The following is a 16,255-nucleotide window of genomic DNA, read 5'->3' on the forward strand; positions in this document are numbered from 1 at the left end:
CCTAGACCCCTTCACGAAGTTCACCAACCCCTTAGAGCGTGACTTAATCAGGGCCCGCTACAAGTGGGACAAGGAAAAGAAAGTTTTTTACGCAGACCAGATCACGAGGAAATTGATTAGACTACTGGTAATTATTATTTTACCACCTTACATTCAGCTTCTGATTAAGTTGACTACACATTCGTAAACGGTTCACGTTACTTCTGCAGGAGAAGCAACTCCAGCTTGTAGTCGAAAGCCCTACTTCACCGATGAGGCCCATGTGGGACATCCGTCTCAACCGGGCCTTGAACGAACTTAAGGGACTCCCTTTGGACCAGAGGCCGCAATCTGGACGTGTGCACGATGCCGGAGACGGTGCCACATGGTTACAAAGAGGGCCCGGAAGCCAAGAAGTAGAAAAAGAAGTTTAGTCAGGCGAACATCAACGAGAAGGTGAAGCTTGCCTTCGAGAAAAAAGCAGCTGAGGAAGCGAAAGAAGCTGTCGAGGAGAAAAATAAGTTGCTACAGCAGGCGGTCGCTGTAGCTGTAGATGCCTGCAGAACTGATTTTGCTACTAACTTGATCCCGGCTATCATTAACTGGACGAAGGAAAATCCAAACAAGATGGTACATGATTTCCCCATGCCCAGTTTCGTCGGGAGCAACTCGGTGAACAACACCACCGCACCATCAGCTGGTCACGCAACTGGGCCTGCTCCCGCACCCGCACCCGTTCATAGCAGCCCGTCCTCAGTCTGGGGCGCTAGGCGGGCCTTCGTCTTTGGCTGAGCTCGATGTCTTCACGGTAATTACATGTCGCACCAACATATATCTAGAATATTCCATTTTCGTTGCCTTCCGGATGTTTTACGCCGCAGACATGTGTTTGCAGGCCGACGAAACCCAAGTGCACCATACTCTACTTGATCAAAGGCCAGAAGGTTGTCATGGGAAAGGGGGTGATAATGAAGCCCTTGGAACTCATGTTCCATAGCCAGCCGATGCCCTGTGGGCACTTCAAGGTTACCTTGTCAAGTGTGAAATCGGGGCACGAGGATTTGCCTCCTCTAGTACGGCTAGGGGGAGAGGACGATGAGACCCCTCCGCGGATTGGAAGCTGCAAGGGTTGGGTGCTGCTATGGCCGAAGAATCTTCTTTGTGTGGAGCCGTTTGAGGGCACACCAATAACCACACACCAATAAGCAGGTATGTACACCACCACCCTGCCTACGCAATTACCAGCGCCTGTAGTTTCGGGTGAGAGCGGCGGACGACGTGATGATGGGGGTCCAATGGTGGTTGATGTAATCACCCCCATAGAAAAAAGAATGTATGCGGAGATGGAGGAGGACCCTCTTCGGTTCCTCGATACAGGCGCCTATGATGGTGACTTAGATATGATGAGTCAGCCACATGAAGACTCGGGCTGTCAGCATGCTGATGAGGATGTGGATGATCTGCCCGAGCAGGAACGTCCTAGCAGGGATTGCAAGAAGTTTCTCTTCATGCAATCCTCACAGGACACGCCTGAAGATGCCGCCTCAACACATGCTCAACTAGCCGGGGGTCGTACAGTGCTTAGCCCGACAACACTAGGGAAGGGGTTAAGGAAGGGTGTGGAAGGTCAGCCCCAGAAAAAGGAGAAGAAGAGACCGGGGAAGAGAGGCTCTGCTGCCTACAAACAAGCCAGAGCACGTAGTAGTCGGACGGTGGACTTTGAAGAGCGTGCACCTGTCAAAGGTGCGGCCATGTTCCATGTCAGGGGCGAGCCGATGCTACCGTCAAAACCACTGGAGGCAATATCAGGGGATCTTAGGAGACTGCACGACCATCTGATGTTGACTGAGAAAAGCCTATTAGCCTCGAATGATCCAGGATATCCAACATACTAGGCTCGCATGCCTGAGGGGAAGTGCTACATCGACACACGACCCATGGAGGTGTTCTTCCTGCGGTTTGACCATATCTTCGAGATGTTTCTGGCAAGGTGGCTCGATTGTACAATCGTCCACCTTTTTGCGCTACATATGAGCTCCGTCATGAAGAGAGATAAGCCTCACAAATCTGTGTGGCAGATCCGTACTACATGCATGAGTCCTTCTAGAATCTCGGCGACTTTTAGCATAAAACTGGTAGGGAGTACCTCGAAAGCTTCAGTGTACAGAATAAGGACCAGGAAATTGTCCTCCTACCTTATCATCCAAAGTAAGTCAGTGCCGGACAATCCTTTCATAAATTTCAATCATTCCTTCTCGCTCATATGGAGAATAATTTGAGGTGTTTCTTCCCCGCAGCAATGGGTGCGTCGTCCTTATTTTTATTTACCCGCAAGTCTACCACGTCGTGTATTTCGACCCTACCAGAAACTACGAGAAGAAGGGTTACACCAACATAATGAATATTCTAGATGATGCTCTCGAAGGCTTCAGCTTGAGGGGTGGCCACTGGCAGATCAGGAAACTGAGGCACAAGAAGACGGGTTTCTCGCATAAAACTAACTTCTGCTGCATCCATGTCCCAAAGCCAAGCAAAAATGATGAATTTTACCTCCTCAATCTCATGATGGAGTTCACAACGGATCACCAAAAGCTTTGCATGACAAGTAGAAACAATGATCATATCCACGAGTGGGTAGAATCACATGCAGAAGCGGATTTTAAACTTAGAGATGACTTCTTTCCCATCTAGAGGGACATTGGAATGATCATCACGAAAGAAGTCGTCGATGAGAAGGGGATGTTCCACCACGGCCCTATATCGTGAGCTGACGTCCGAACTCGCATAGGCATGCAACGTCAGGACCTCACGCCATTCAAGAAGCTAGGGACCATCCTCGATGATATGGAAGGATGGAACTTCTAGTGATTTTCAATGCCGATGATGATGATGATATGTGTCGGTTGAACTTGTATAGTTTATGTCGCGATGGAACTTTGTGATGTCCACGATCCCTGCCAAACATGCATAAGGCTACTTTGTTAGTTTGGGTACCATGACTTTGTACCTCTAGTTAATTAGTTTGCGCATGATGAAACTGTGTACATTATTTGTATGTTTACTATATGTTGCATCTAGCTGCTAACCCTTTCTTTTTCGTGTTGCTCAATTATATTTTTTTGCATATATGATTATACATTCTGTTGATGAAGATGCATCTCTAATAGGCACCTAGATTCTTGATGGCGAAGAAGCAGTGTTATGTCATGTACAAAGGGAAGGTTCAGGGAGTGTACGACGAGTGGCTTGAGTGTCAGGCGCAAGTGGAGGGGGTCTCGGGCGCCAGCCATAAAGGCTTCAAAAGCTGACAAGAAGCAGTTACTTGAGGTTCATGCTAGCGCGAGAGAGGACTGATAACTGCCGCCTCATGTACTGCATAGTTCCGCTCTCACTCATAGTAATAGCTCTTCTCGCGTATATCATTGTTTAGATGGATGACGATGTAGTTGCAAGTATTCGAGACTTGTATCGCTATTTTTGAGATGATGACGAGGCACCACTTTGTGTTGGATGATGACATGATTTAATGAGACTATTTGTATGTATATGCCATGATTACATTAGTATGTGTATGATGATGACTTGGTATGTGCTAAAGATTATTGTATAAATCCTGTTCAAATACAAAACAAATATGTAGAAAAAAATCAGAAACTAATAAAACTAGTAGTAGCGAGGGGAGAAAAGTTAGCAGCAGCGCGCCCTTACCAGTAGCATGGCTTAATTCAAAGCGCTCAGCAATTAGCAGCAGTGCGTTGCTCAGGAGCTTGCTACTGCAACGCATGTATAACAGTAGCGTGGGAAGGGCACTGATGCTGCTACAGGTTAGCTGTAGCGCCGTAAAAGTAGTGCGGCTGCCCGCGCTACTGTTACACCTAATACCCACGCTACTGCTAGGCTTTTCCCTAATAGTGGGATTGGGGGCGCCCCCTGAGCTTATGGCCACCTCGTGGCTCTTTTGGCCTCCTCCCGAAGCTTCCAGGGTGTCTTGTGGTCCAAGAAAAATCGTCTAAAAGTTTCGTTCCATTTGGACTCCATTTGGTATTGATTTTCTGCAAAGACAAAAACAAGGGATAAATAGCAACTGGCACTGGGCACTAGGTTAATAAGTTAGTCCCCAAAAATGATATACAATAGCATAATAATTCATGTAAAACATCCAAGATTGATAATATAATAGCATGGAACAATAAAAAAATATAGATACATTGGAGACGTATCAATTTGCTACACCTTGGACCTCAGAGGGGGTAGCTGAGATGGTCACCGAGTCCTGGGTCGAGGGCTTGGGATATAATGCCAATGAGTACATGGGTTCCCGCCTCCCTAGGTGAAGCCGTAGCTCCCGCAACTCTCACACACATCGCTGAGGGTTGTCTGCAAAGTGATCAGGTAAGTTAAATACCCGACATGCCCTAGCATTGGCAGTGATTAAGAATTATGTAGCGATCGAAGGGGCGCTTTCGCCCACCCCTGTGACCTCGGCTTGAGCTTCTTGCACCTCAAGGGGGACCCTTTCTTGCGGAACCGTTTTCTACATGGGTGCTTTGAGAGCCGTCCCTTTGGAGGAGATGTCAGACGACTAGGGGCTAGAGGACGAGGGGCTCTCTTTCAAGTTGAGGAAGGGAGTGTTACAGATGAAGACGGCCTCATCCCTGACGCGTCAGGGGTAACAACAACCCTTGAGCCATCAAGGCTCTCTGGGAAAAACCTTCTCCTTTCATAAATACGGGCCAGTTCTTCGTCCTTGTTGAATAAGGGGCCCTCTGCTCGGTAGTGCTGTTCCGGCTCAGGTGTCGGGCTTTTTACACTCTCAAGATAACGCCTCCATCTCAGCTTAAAGTACAAGGAGGGTTAGACATTGATACAAACTTAAGGAAGGAGGGGAGCTGAAAATGCGAACTTACTATTTTAGCAAGATTATAATAAGACATCCCCTTGCGGAACTGTCGTTGGGCGAAGTCTTCGGCCGTCCCTTGATAGATTTCGGCCAGTATTGTCCCAAAATATGCCCGATCATGAAAGCTCTCATGAATGGTTCATGAAGAATCATGGTCCCATTGTACTCGCCCAATAACCGGGGGCGCTGCCGAAGTGGCTAGACTCTTCGGTCTATCGCTGTGGCCATTACGTCAATAATGGTTACACCAGTGCGAGTCAGTTGCGTTACTGAGCCGCTAGCTCAGTTACTTTGGCACTTTCTTCTGAGGTAGGGCTCTTGGGCCTCTAGCTGCATCGCCTCTTTGGGGGCTCCATAGAGAATGGGGTGTGTCCTGGCCGGACTGGCTCGTCATCAATATAGAATCATTCAGTGGCTAGACGTCGGTATCCTCCCGAGGTGAGCTGGTACGTACATTTTGCATCATGTTTTTATGTTGATATTTATTGATTATGGGTTGTTATTACACTTTATGGAGCAATTCTCATACCTTTTCTCTCTTATTTTACAAGAGTCACATAAAGAGGTAGAATGTCGGCACCGGGAATTCTGGACCGGAAAGTGTCGTGGGGAACCACAACCACCTATGGGGCTATGAGGCCCTTTCTAGTTTGGCGGGGGGATGGCATTTGCACAAAGAGAGGAGGAGCATGATGCGGCACGTCAGAGATCACACGGGCAGTCTTTACCCAGGTTCGGGCCACCGCGAGCCATAAAACCCTACTCTTGCTTTGGTGGATTGATGGTGGATGGTGGTGGAAAAACTCAGCGCTCTTGCCCGACAGGGTTGCCTTGGGACAAGAACGGCTACGCACATACGAGTCTACAAGGGTCCGAATCCTTTCTATGGTTGCCATGGGCCTCGTTTTATAGATTAAGGGGTCACCACGGTGGCAACCCAATCTTTATGCAGTGATTAGACAGCAAACAGTGCTATCATACCTAACTCTGCAGGCTGATAGAGCGCATTAAATGCGCCGCTCCATGTCATGTCATAGCTTGCCCGGCATGCCCTGCCGGTCTGATTCGCCAGCTTGGCACCTGCCCGCTCGACATGTCGCAGGACGGGTGTCGCTTGTAGGTATTTTCTGTAGGAAGTGGCTGCCATGTGGCATTTAGCAGCCACTTAGTCACTTTGGAGCTTGACACCGCACTGATCGATGACGTATGTCGTGGTGAGGTGGTGTGGTGGAGTGGTTTGCCTTTGCTGATTCTGAGAGGCTCGCTTTCGGGGTTAACCTTGCTCCCGCCAGGCTCGCTTGCCCAGCAGGGGAGGTTTTTCCCTTAGCAGTATCTTGCCCCTCTAGCTAGTCTTGGCCTTCTTGATCTGTGCTTGGATCTTTCGAGGGAATTGATCCATCCTGCCCGAGTTGATTACGGTGTTGTGAACTTGTCCTCGTGCATGTGCACAGTCTGGGCAATGGACCCATGGTTGTTTGTTGCACTGACAGAAGCCCCCGAGCCTGGCATGCTCGCACCACCGGGCGTCGCCGGGGTAGGACCTAATTAGTGCACATGCAAGAGTGCTGAGGTGTCTTCGTACTATGAGATCTTCCTTACTTCATCATCATCTTGAGGCTGGGCTAGTTTCCGGTATTTCCGCGCATCGTGTAACGGCAATGGTGGTGGGGCCATTATCGTAATGGCCTATGAATGACTTTGACGCACGGGCAGGTAACCACCAATTCACTCCTCCCATCACGCCCATATCCTCTTCCATGTATGCCGCTTGCATCAAGCAGGGTACGTAAAGGCGCATGGTGCAGAGGGGTGTCAAGGCAGGGCCCCCGGTCTTCTAGGATTGGTGGAGGAGGACGGTGATCACTCGCCGGGGAATCAGCCCCCAGCCCCCAACTCGCCTATAAAAGGAGGAGCGGGGGAGGAGTGGAGGCGTCCATTTTGCTTTGTCTTGAGTATGCTTAAAGGGGGAGCCTGGAGCTGGGCCTCGATCCCTAGCTTGGAGTTGATGATGCCAAGTAATGGTGATGGTGCCCGGGGAGTGGGTCTGGTCCAAGTCCAAGGAGAAGGGCTTGGGATCGTTAGAAATCCCAGTATTGTCCCTTTCCTTGGAACTGGGGTTAATGTTGATGAGGAGGGTGTCTTCCTGCCCGCCAAGGTGGGGAGCGGTGTGTCTTGGGCGCTCTGGCCATCTTGGCCACATGCCATCTCTTCAGGAGGAGTCCCGGACCGCGAGGCCAACGTTTCCCCGAAGAGGTGTTGATGAAGGTGAAGCCAGGGAAGATGGAGAAGGTAGGAGGCATGTCATCAGGTTGGAGTACAATCGCACCGATGCGTTCGTCTTGTACTAGCGACCTGTCGCCTCGTCTTTCCGTTCTTCCCCTCCTCCCCGGCACTGTCATCACCGGCCTCGCTGGGGAGGGGGCCACTCTCTTGGTACCTTCGCCTCCTCCAGCAGTCTTCCAGCTGAGCTTTGGTGGATGACTCCACTGTCGCTTGAGCTGTGTCTTCTTGCTGGACCAGGGCGCCGTCGAGCTACTCCTTCCGCCCTCCTCCTTCGCAGCCTTGCCACTCCTAATCTTGTCAGGCTCTGCGTCCGGTATGCCACGATGGGATCAGGACGGACTCCCCCTTGGGCATTGCTCCTACCTCCTTCTCTTACCACCGCACTACCTAGGGCATGAGGAACAGGGAGGGGAGTTTACGGGGCACTTATCTTTTTTCAATCTTAAACCTGTAGGCACATGCCAAATTTCAGTTGAAATAATGTAATCTCTTGAATCCATGTTTGTATCCTGTAAGGTGTGTACTTGATTGAAGCATATCAATGAAAAAGATAAACCTTGTCGGGGACTCATGCATGTATATGGCCATGCAGAGGTAAAATGCCTCTATATTTAAAAATAAACGAGTTTCCCTGGCAGGCTATCGTGCTGGTACCCTCTATTTTTCTGCTGGGAGCTATGCTTGCCGGGCAAAAATCGTAATGAGGGACTAGCCCCCTGCCAACTTCTCTTCATCAAAGGCCACTGCTACCATCCTAACCGAAGCAACGCTAATTATATGCTTATGCATGCATGCAACTTGTCGGGGGCCCCCAGCACTTTGTTTATTTCTCTGTTCCTCATGGTCTACGCCTGGCTTTGTACGAGGAGTTAAATGCAACTGAGGCAAGGCCTGTACAAAAGGGTGGTTGCGGAGTAGGTCCCGACAGCTGAGCCTTACGGGTAGAACTTGCAGAGATGCTCAATATTCTATGAGTTTTGCAATTTAATGCCATCCCCGGTCTCCAGACAGACTGCGCCAGGTCTGGTGACTCGTACTACCCGGTAAGGGCCTTCCCAATTCGGCGTCAACTTGTTTGCGCACTTGGCGGACTGAACGCGCCTAAGGACAAGGTCGCCTTCCTCAAAACACCGGGCATGAACCCTGCGGCTCACAGCGGTGCTGATCTTGCGCAACTTCATCGTAGGCAAGCACTCGAGGAGACCCATAAATGAGTTCGGTGGGATAACTGCTTCTGCTCCATAGACTAGGGAGAAGGGAGTCTGTGCAGTAGCTTGATTTGGTGTCGTTTTGAGGGACCAAAGAACCACTGGTAGCTCGTCAATCCATCATCTGCCGCACTTCTGCACCTTATCAAATGTTCTTGTCTTGAGTCCGCATAGCACTTCAGCGTTCGCCCTCCCAGCTTGTCCATTGCTTCTGAGATGTGCAACAAAGGCAAATGAGATCTTGCTTCCGAGGGCATGAACATAGTGCATGAAGGCACGACTCTTGAATTGGGTGCCGTTGTCAGTGATGATCTGGGCTGGAACTCTGAAGCGGCACAACAAATGTTTCAAGAAGTTGATAGCTGACTGAGCACTCACCTTTCTCATGGTAGCTAATTCTGGCCACTTTGTAAACTTGTTAATTACAGCGAACAAGAATTCAAAGCCCCGGCAGCTCGGGGAAATGGCCGAGGATATCAAGCCCCCAGACCAAAAACGACCATGACAAAGGGATTGTCTAAAGAGCTTGTGCTGGCAGATGGATGTTTTTGAAATGGAACTCGCATGCTTCACACTTGGTGACTAGCTCAACCGCATTTTGGAGGGCTGTGGGCCAATAGAATCCTTGCTGGAATTCTTTCCCAACTAATGCCCTTGATCCATTATAGTCAAAAATGCCCTTGATCCAATGTGGGAGCCGCACATGCCTTTGTGGATCTCCGCCAGCAGTTCCTTTCCTCCTTCCCGGTAGATGCACTTCAACTTCACACCATTGGGCCTTCTTATGTATAGAATGTTATTGACAAATTGGTACATACTGGCCCTTCGGGCTCCTCTTTCAGCTTCATCTGTCTCATCGGGAAGTTCTCCGGTTTGGAGGAAGTGGACTATGTGCCTTGCCCAGGTTGGAGCCTGGGCTCGGAAACAAGGACTAGCGGCAGCTCCCCGCTCGCGGGGGAGCATGTAGGATATCAGGTTCCGGCAAAACCCTTAAGGTTCGAACACTGGGGTGCGCACGAAGATCTCTCCCTACCAAAACACGCCCTCAGCCTTGTTGCAATTTCTATGCTAGATCGATAAACAACACAAGAGACACGAGTTTTATACTGGTTCGGGCCATCGTTGTGGTGTAATACCTTAATCCAGTGTATGGTGTGGTGGATTGCCTCTTGGGCTGATGATGAACCGTACAAGGGAAGAACAACCTCGTGTGGAGAGGTGTTGTTGGGCTAGTGTGGTGTGCGGATGGACTCAACTTGGATCCCCCTCACTACTGTGGTGGCTAGCTCTATTTATAGAGGCCCTGGCCCTCTTTCCAAATATAGAGCAGGAAGGGATCCAATAATGGCCATTTGAAAGGGGACAACTAGTACAAGCTATCCTGACTAAAGGTGGTCTTCGCCTGCCAAAGGCACTGGTGATGACGCCATCTTGGGTTCCATGGTGACCTCCGTACTGCCGCTTTGCTGGTCTTGGTCTTGTTGCACCGATATGGAAACCTTTGCTTGATGCCTCGGTACTCTGCGCCTGCGCTTGCCCCCTTTGCGCCAAAGAGGAAACGAGGACACTGCGCGGGCTGGCGCCCGCCTGGCACCCGCCTGGCCTTGATCGTCATGGCTTACATCATGGGCACCTCGCGAGGTACCCCTTGCCTTGATCTCTCTGCCTCCTCGCGAGCCTGCCTGGGGAGGCCGCCCCTGAGGAGGCCTTCCGTCGTCCACCCCGCGAGGCTAGGCCCCTGGCGAGGGTCTTGAGTGTTTGGTTGATGAAGACAGGCCGCACTGGGCCACTAGTTGAGCCACGCTGCAGGCCGCAGGCAGGCATGTCTGGGGACCCCTATTCCTAGAACGCCAACAGTAGCCCCAGGGCCCAAGGCGCGCTCGGACTTGGCTTAGCAGCGAAGCCAAAGGGCAAGTGCGGAGCGCCGCGGGCCCCCACAACCCGTAGTCTTGGTCGACGTGTGACGACTGATTGGATGTGGGCGTCTCTTCTTCCCCATGCTGCCTCGGCAACTGCCCGACTTGACGAGTCCCGGCTGCATGCAAAAAGAGTCATCATTACCTACGATCATGGAGGTCGACGGTTGGCCTCCCTCGGGCTATAAGTACAGAGGGGGGAGAGCCCGCATTGCCCATCTCTTCTTGCTCCGCCTGCCTCTTCTTCCTTGCTCCATCTCCATATTCGACAACAATGGTGCCGATCCGCAGATTCTCAGCCGAAGAGAAGAGGAAAGCTCCCCGGGAGGGACCTGATCCGCTCCCGCCGAAGAAACAGCCGGTCCCATGCCACCGTGATGAGGTTGCGAGGCCCAAGATGACGAGGCCCTGGTGCAAGTGGCCACCTCCTGGGTTCCCGCTACCCCTGTACACCCAGGCCAAGGGCCCTGGAGAAAGGGGCGACGAGTAACACCGCTCACGCCACAGACATGGTCGACGAGCCATGGAGGCGCGCATTGTTGCTCCTGGAGTCCATGCCGCGGACTCCTGTCGCGAGCTCATGCTTCATGCGGCGATGCCTCCAAGCTCCTGGATCCGCTTCCCTCGTTCTTCGCCACCAAGATGCTTCCGAGTGGGCCTCTCGAGCTTTGGCTACAGCACGCCGACTGCGGCACTCTGACGACCGAAGCGGAGGTTGAAGTTGTCGCTTCGGGCAAGGTCTTCATGACCCGAGGCTAGGGCGAGGTCGCCGGGTCCGCCGAGTGGGGTGCACCCTCGTGATTCACTTTGAATACGATGGCGCCTCCTTGATGTTCTTCAAGGTCTTCGACGCAGAAGTCCTCCGCCTGGAGTGCTGCCCCAGAGGAGGTAGTTGGGACATCGACGAGGCAGGGGCTAGGCCTGCAGTTCGCTCTCCCAACGGCTCCTCCGGCAGCAGCAAAGACGCTTGGGAGTCCGGCGACTCTCCCGACCTCTTCATGACTCCGAAGACGAGCGACGACAGCTATGTGTCCACAAGCTTGTGCCGTGCTCGGAGCAAGGCGGCTGCATCAGGCCGTCGCCGCAGCTGATCTGGATGGGGTTGGCGCCGGCCTCCCGTGGCCCATTGTTGATGATGGCGTTGGCCATGGAGGCGCGGGTAGTTAGGGCTCATTAGGGTTCTCGTCTTTTGTTCCCTGTGAGGAATCCAGAAAACACCCCGTGGGGGCATGTAAAGGGTCTGCGATGTCTTTTGTTGATGCAATCCTTATTATGAAATCGCGCGAATGCTTGTCCTGTCCCGGCTTGGTCTCCCCTTTCTAACCTCGCGACGACTTGATGCTCTACATTGATAGGTCCCGATCCCCAGACAGGCTTCAGCCGTCGCTAGTATGCCAGGTCGCGATGCCGTGGTCAAGGCCAGGAGGTGAGCGGCCCGAGGTCCAGTAAGAGCCCCAGGAGGTCCCCTTTAGTGCGCAAGCAGCTATTGAGAGGTGAGAAAGGAAGGCAATGTTGCCGTCACAGAGCCGCATGAAATGAGGATTTTGCGTCGCAACGATTAGCTGTTCCAGGCATGAAACTTATCTTGAAAATATGGGGTTGTTCCTTCGTGTTGCGACGGACTTGTACGTTGGCAGCTGTGGTGCAGCTAGGTTAGGCCCTCGCGAGCTTCCCCGTTCTTCCCCACACTCTCCTTCATGCTCTACATCCTAAGGTCCTGGCCCTCGAGCGAGCTCAGCCACCGCTAGTATGCCAGGTCGCGATGCCGTGGACAAGGCCATGGGGTGAGGGCTGGAGAGCCAGTAAGAGCTCTTGAGTCACGATGCTCAGGAGCCCCCCTTTTAATGCACAAGCGAATCACATGGGAAAGAGAGAGAGAGCTCATGGTGCCACCCGCTATAGACCTGAGGAGGTTCCTGTAAACCAACACAAGAAAAGCACGGGTTGCCCTTATGATTGCTGACCGGCCATTCGTTGCTCCAAGAGAGTTGTGAGGGAACTGAGGGCCTGGTGAGGTGACGCGTGCGGGGCTGCCGCGGGCTAGAGCTCGACCACTCAGATTTGTCGACATTGCAGGGACAGACCCATGCGCAAGCGTCGTGCCAGAGCGAACGGTTCCATAGGTAGATGTCAATCGAGTGGGCGATAATCACAAGCAGGTTAAGCATAGAAAGCAAATAAGCTTAGGCAAATGTAGGAGGGATACATGCCACTGGGTCAGGCGCGAGTGGCTTGGGGATGATGCAGCCCGAGGGGCACCCATAGCAAGGTAAACTAAAGACATAAGCAAAAGGGATACATGCCGCAGGGACAGACCCACGCGCCCTGGGAATGATGCAGCCCTGAGGGCGCTCCCAGCTGAAATAAACTCGGAAGATGTCACCTAGTACCATTGTAGAGGGGGTGTTGGAGTAGCTGAAGATGCACGATGAAGAGGCCGATCCTCACGAGCCACGAGAGCAGCTGAAATGAACTCGGAAGATGTCACCTGGTACCATTGTAGACGGGGTGTTGGTGTAGCTGAAGATGCGCGACGAAGAGGCCGATCCTCACGAGCCACCAGAGCCCGGAGCCTCTAGAGGCTCTGGGGGGTCCAGGCGGTTCCTGGAGGACCATCTCCATCTCTGCTAGGACAGCGTGGTGCCTGGCCTCCTGAGCCGCAAGAATGCTCTGCAGATGGCGCTGATGGGTGGTAGCCGCGTTCGGCAGGCCGGAAGGCATGCAAACATAGTTGTGCGGCGGACCCTCGCAGCGTCCCATGCGCGAAGGCCAGAGGTGCTCCTGAGATGCGGCTCGGTTGAGCCCTGGGACATCGATGCAGACGCGCAGCCCACCATCCTCGCCTGGATGGGGAGCTACGCCAGGCAAACGGTGGTCGCCGCGTATGACTCTTGCTTCCTGAAGCTCCTGAGTGGCCTTGGTGATGAACTCCTGAGGGTTGGGCTTCCCACGCCCTGTGCCTTCCTCAGGGAAACGTGTCGTGAAGCACGCCTCCAAGTGGTGCCCGAGCACCTCCCTTGTGATTTTGGCAAAGTCTGAGGCCCTCCAGAAGAGAGCCCCCGAGCCTTGCCCGAGGAGGGCGCCGGGCGCGCCTTCATATGCGATGAAAGGAGGCGCCCCTTGCACGGGCGCGGATCCTGATGCGACACCTTCTGAGATGCCAACCTCCTGAGGCCTTGAGCTGGGCGATATCTTCTTCTTCTTGGGGATTGCCTCAAGAGGGTTCTCGCCCTTGCTGCCCGGGTCCTCGATTGATGCAGCTTGGAAGGCTCGCTCGAGGGAGCACACCGCATCCTTCTCTTTGCAGGAGACTGTGATGACTCCGCCGCTTCCTGGCATCTTGAGGACGTTGTAGCCGTGGTGGGTCACTTCCATGAACTTGGCCAGGGCTGGATACCCGAGGATGGCATTGTATGGCAGGCGGATGTGGGCAACGTCGAAGTCGATGAGCTCGGTGTAGTAGTTGTTGCGCTGTCCGAAGGTGACAGGGTGGCAGACCTGCCCTGTCGGGGTGGTGGAGCCGTCAGTAACTCCTGAGAAGGGCTTGGTAGGCTGAAGTTGATCATATGGCACTTGAAGGTTGTTGAACGTCTCAACGGATAGAACGTTGAGCCCTGCGCCGCCATCGATGAGGATCCTGGTAACTTCCATGTTGCCGATGATTGTAGAACAAAGCATCGGGAGGACACCAGCGGTAGCCGCACACTTGAGTTGATCTGCTGAGCTGAAAGTGATGGCGCACTTGGTCCACCTAAGCGGGCGCGTGTCCTCAAGCCTGGGAAGGACTGCATTCACCTCGCGAGCAAACTGCTTGAAGATGCGTTGAGAGGATGGGGCGTGAGCTCCACCCAAGATGCAAGCGATATCACATGGCTCCTGGAAGCCCCCAGCCCCCTCGTCCTGGTGGAAGTCGTCGTTCCTTCTTGGCGGCGGCGGTAGAGGAGGAAGGCCTGCATTTCCCTGCGGGCGATCCTCGCCAGGCTGACCCCTCCAGGCTCCCTCGCGAGGCTGGTCCTGCCAGCGATCCTCACGAGGTCGGTCACGCCACTCCTGGCGAGGGCCACAGTCATCCCATCGTCCTCCGCCTTGTCCTCTTCCTCGGCCGTAGCCCCGGTCATTGCGCTCGGGGCGTTAACCGAAGCATCCTTCTCCAACGACCCTGAGCTCTTGGCACTCGTTGGTGTTGTGGGCGTGGAGGTTGTGGTAGGCGCAGAACGGTCGGCTGCAAATAGACGACTCCAGCTGGTCCCTGCCGCGCTTCGTGTCTGGCTCTACTGCGAGCACGGCTGCTCCTTTGCGCTTCACGTCCTTGGCCTTGGCCTTCTTCTCTTCTGGGTCAGCAGCTGGAAGCTCGAGGAGGGAGAGGCGACCTTCCTGAGCTCTGGCACACTTGATCGCCAGGTTGAATAGCTCCAGGGATGTGCACAATTCCTCGTGGATGGCTAGATCCTCCTTCATCTTGACGTCGCGGACGCCATCAAAGAACACTGAGATGATGGCTTCGTCCGTTACCTTGTGGATCTTGAGGCGGGCGTTGTTAAAGCGCTGGATGTATATCTGCAGGGTCTCTCCAGGCTGCTGCTTGATGTGGGGCAGGTCACCTGCGGCCAGGGAATGGTCGCGAGTGCCCTGGAAGTTGGCGATGAAGCGGCTGCGCATCTCGTCCCAGGAGGAGATCGAGCCGGGAGGCAGGTTTAGGAGCCAGGTGCGAGCACCATCCTTGAGCGCCATGGGAAACCAGTTCGCCATGAACTTTTCATCTCCGTTGGCCGCCTCAATGCCCATCTCGTAGAGCTACAGGAACTCCGCGGGGTCGGCAGTGCCGTCGTAGCAAGGAGGCAGGTCCGGCTTGTACTTTCCCGGCCAGGCGACGCTACGCAACTCGATGGTGAAGGCACGGCAACCTGCCGTGGCCACCGGAGCCTTTTGCTAACGCGGGGCCATCTCCTGGTGGTACCCGCGTACTGCCACCATAGGCAGCATGGGGTCTTGGCGCACTGGTGTAGGGACGCGGTCTTGTCGTGCTGGTGCAGGAAGCACGTGAGCCCCTTCTTGAGGTCGAGGGATTTCTTGGCAGCTTCTTTCTTGTCGCGTGGGCGCTGGATGGGGTGGGTCACGTCCAGGGGCCGTGCGCCTTGGAGCCAGGGTGCCTTCTTGGGGAGGAGGTGGCGGAGGCGCTCCTTGAGCCGCGTCGCCCATGCATGATGGAGGGCGAGGCAGCAAGAGGAACAACGCGGGAGAGCCCCTTGCGGCGCCGACGAGCTTGGTGATGCAAGCGAGCCACTCTTCGTAGAGGTCGTCGACGGGGCGATAGTGCAGGAGCTCACGTGCCAGGAGCAACGCGGCTTGCGCGTCCGTGGGGGCGTGACAAGTGTGAGATGACGAACTAGCTGGGGTCAGCGATGGACTGGCGGTGCGGGCTTCCTGCCGCACCGAGGGGTGCAGCAAAGATGCTTGTTGCTCGTTCCCCACCAGGTCGGTGGCGGCATTGGCGGCAGGTGACGGAGAACAACGAGGAGGCCCGCCGATGGGAGCCGTCTGGGCGACGCGGGTGGCGAGAGCAGCTTGGCGCTTAGTGCGGGCTCGGCGAGCGTCTGCCATGGATGCGATGAAGCAATGGAACGCAGATTAGCGGAAAGAAGATTTCGGCGCACCCCTACCTGGCGCGCCAAATGTCGGATATCGGGTTCCGGCAAAACCCTTAAGGTTCGAACACTGGGGTGCACACAAAGATCTCTCCCTACCAAAACACGCCCTCAGCCTCGTCGCGATTTCTAAGCTAGATCGATGAACAACACAAGAGACACGAGGTCTATACTGGTACGGGCCACCGTTGTGGTGTAATACCCTAATCCAGTGTGTGGCGTGGTGGATTGCCTCTTGGGCTGATGATGAATACTACAAGGGAAGAACAGCCTTGCGAGGAGAGGCGTTCTTGGGTTGGTGTCGTGTGCGGATGGACTCAACTT

This window comes from Triticum aestivum, chromosome 3B (assembly GCF_018294505.1).
Source record: "Triticum aestivum cultivar Chinese Spring chromosome 3B, IWGSC CS RefSeq v2.1, whole genome shotgun sequence".
NCBI classification, from domain to species: domain Eukaryota; kingdom Viridiplantae; phylum Streptophyta; class Magnoliopsida; order Poales; family Poaceae; genus Triticum; species Triticum aestivum.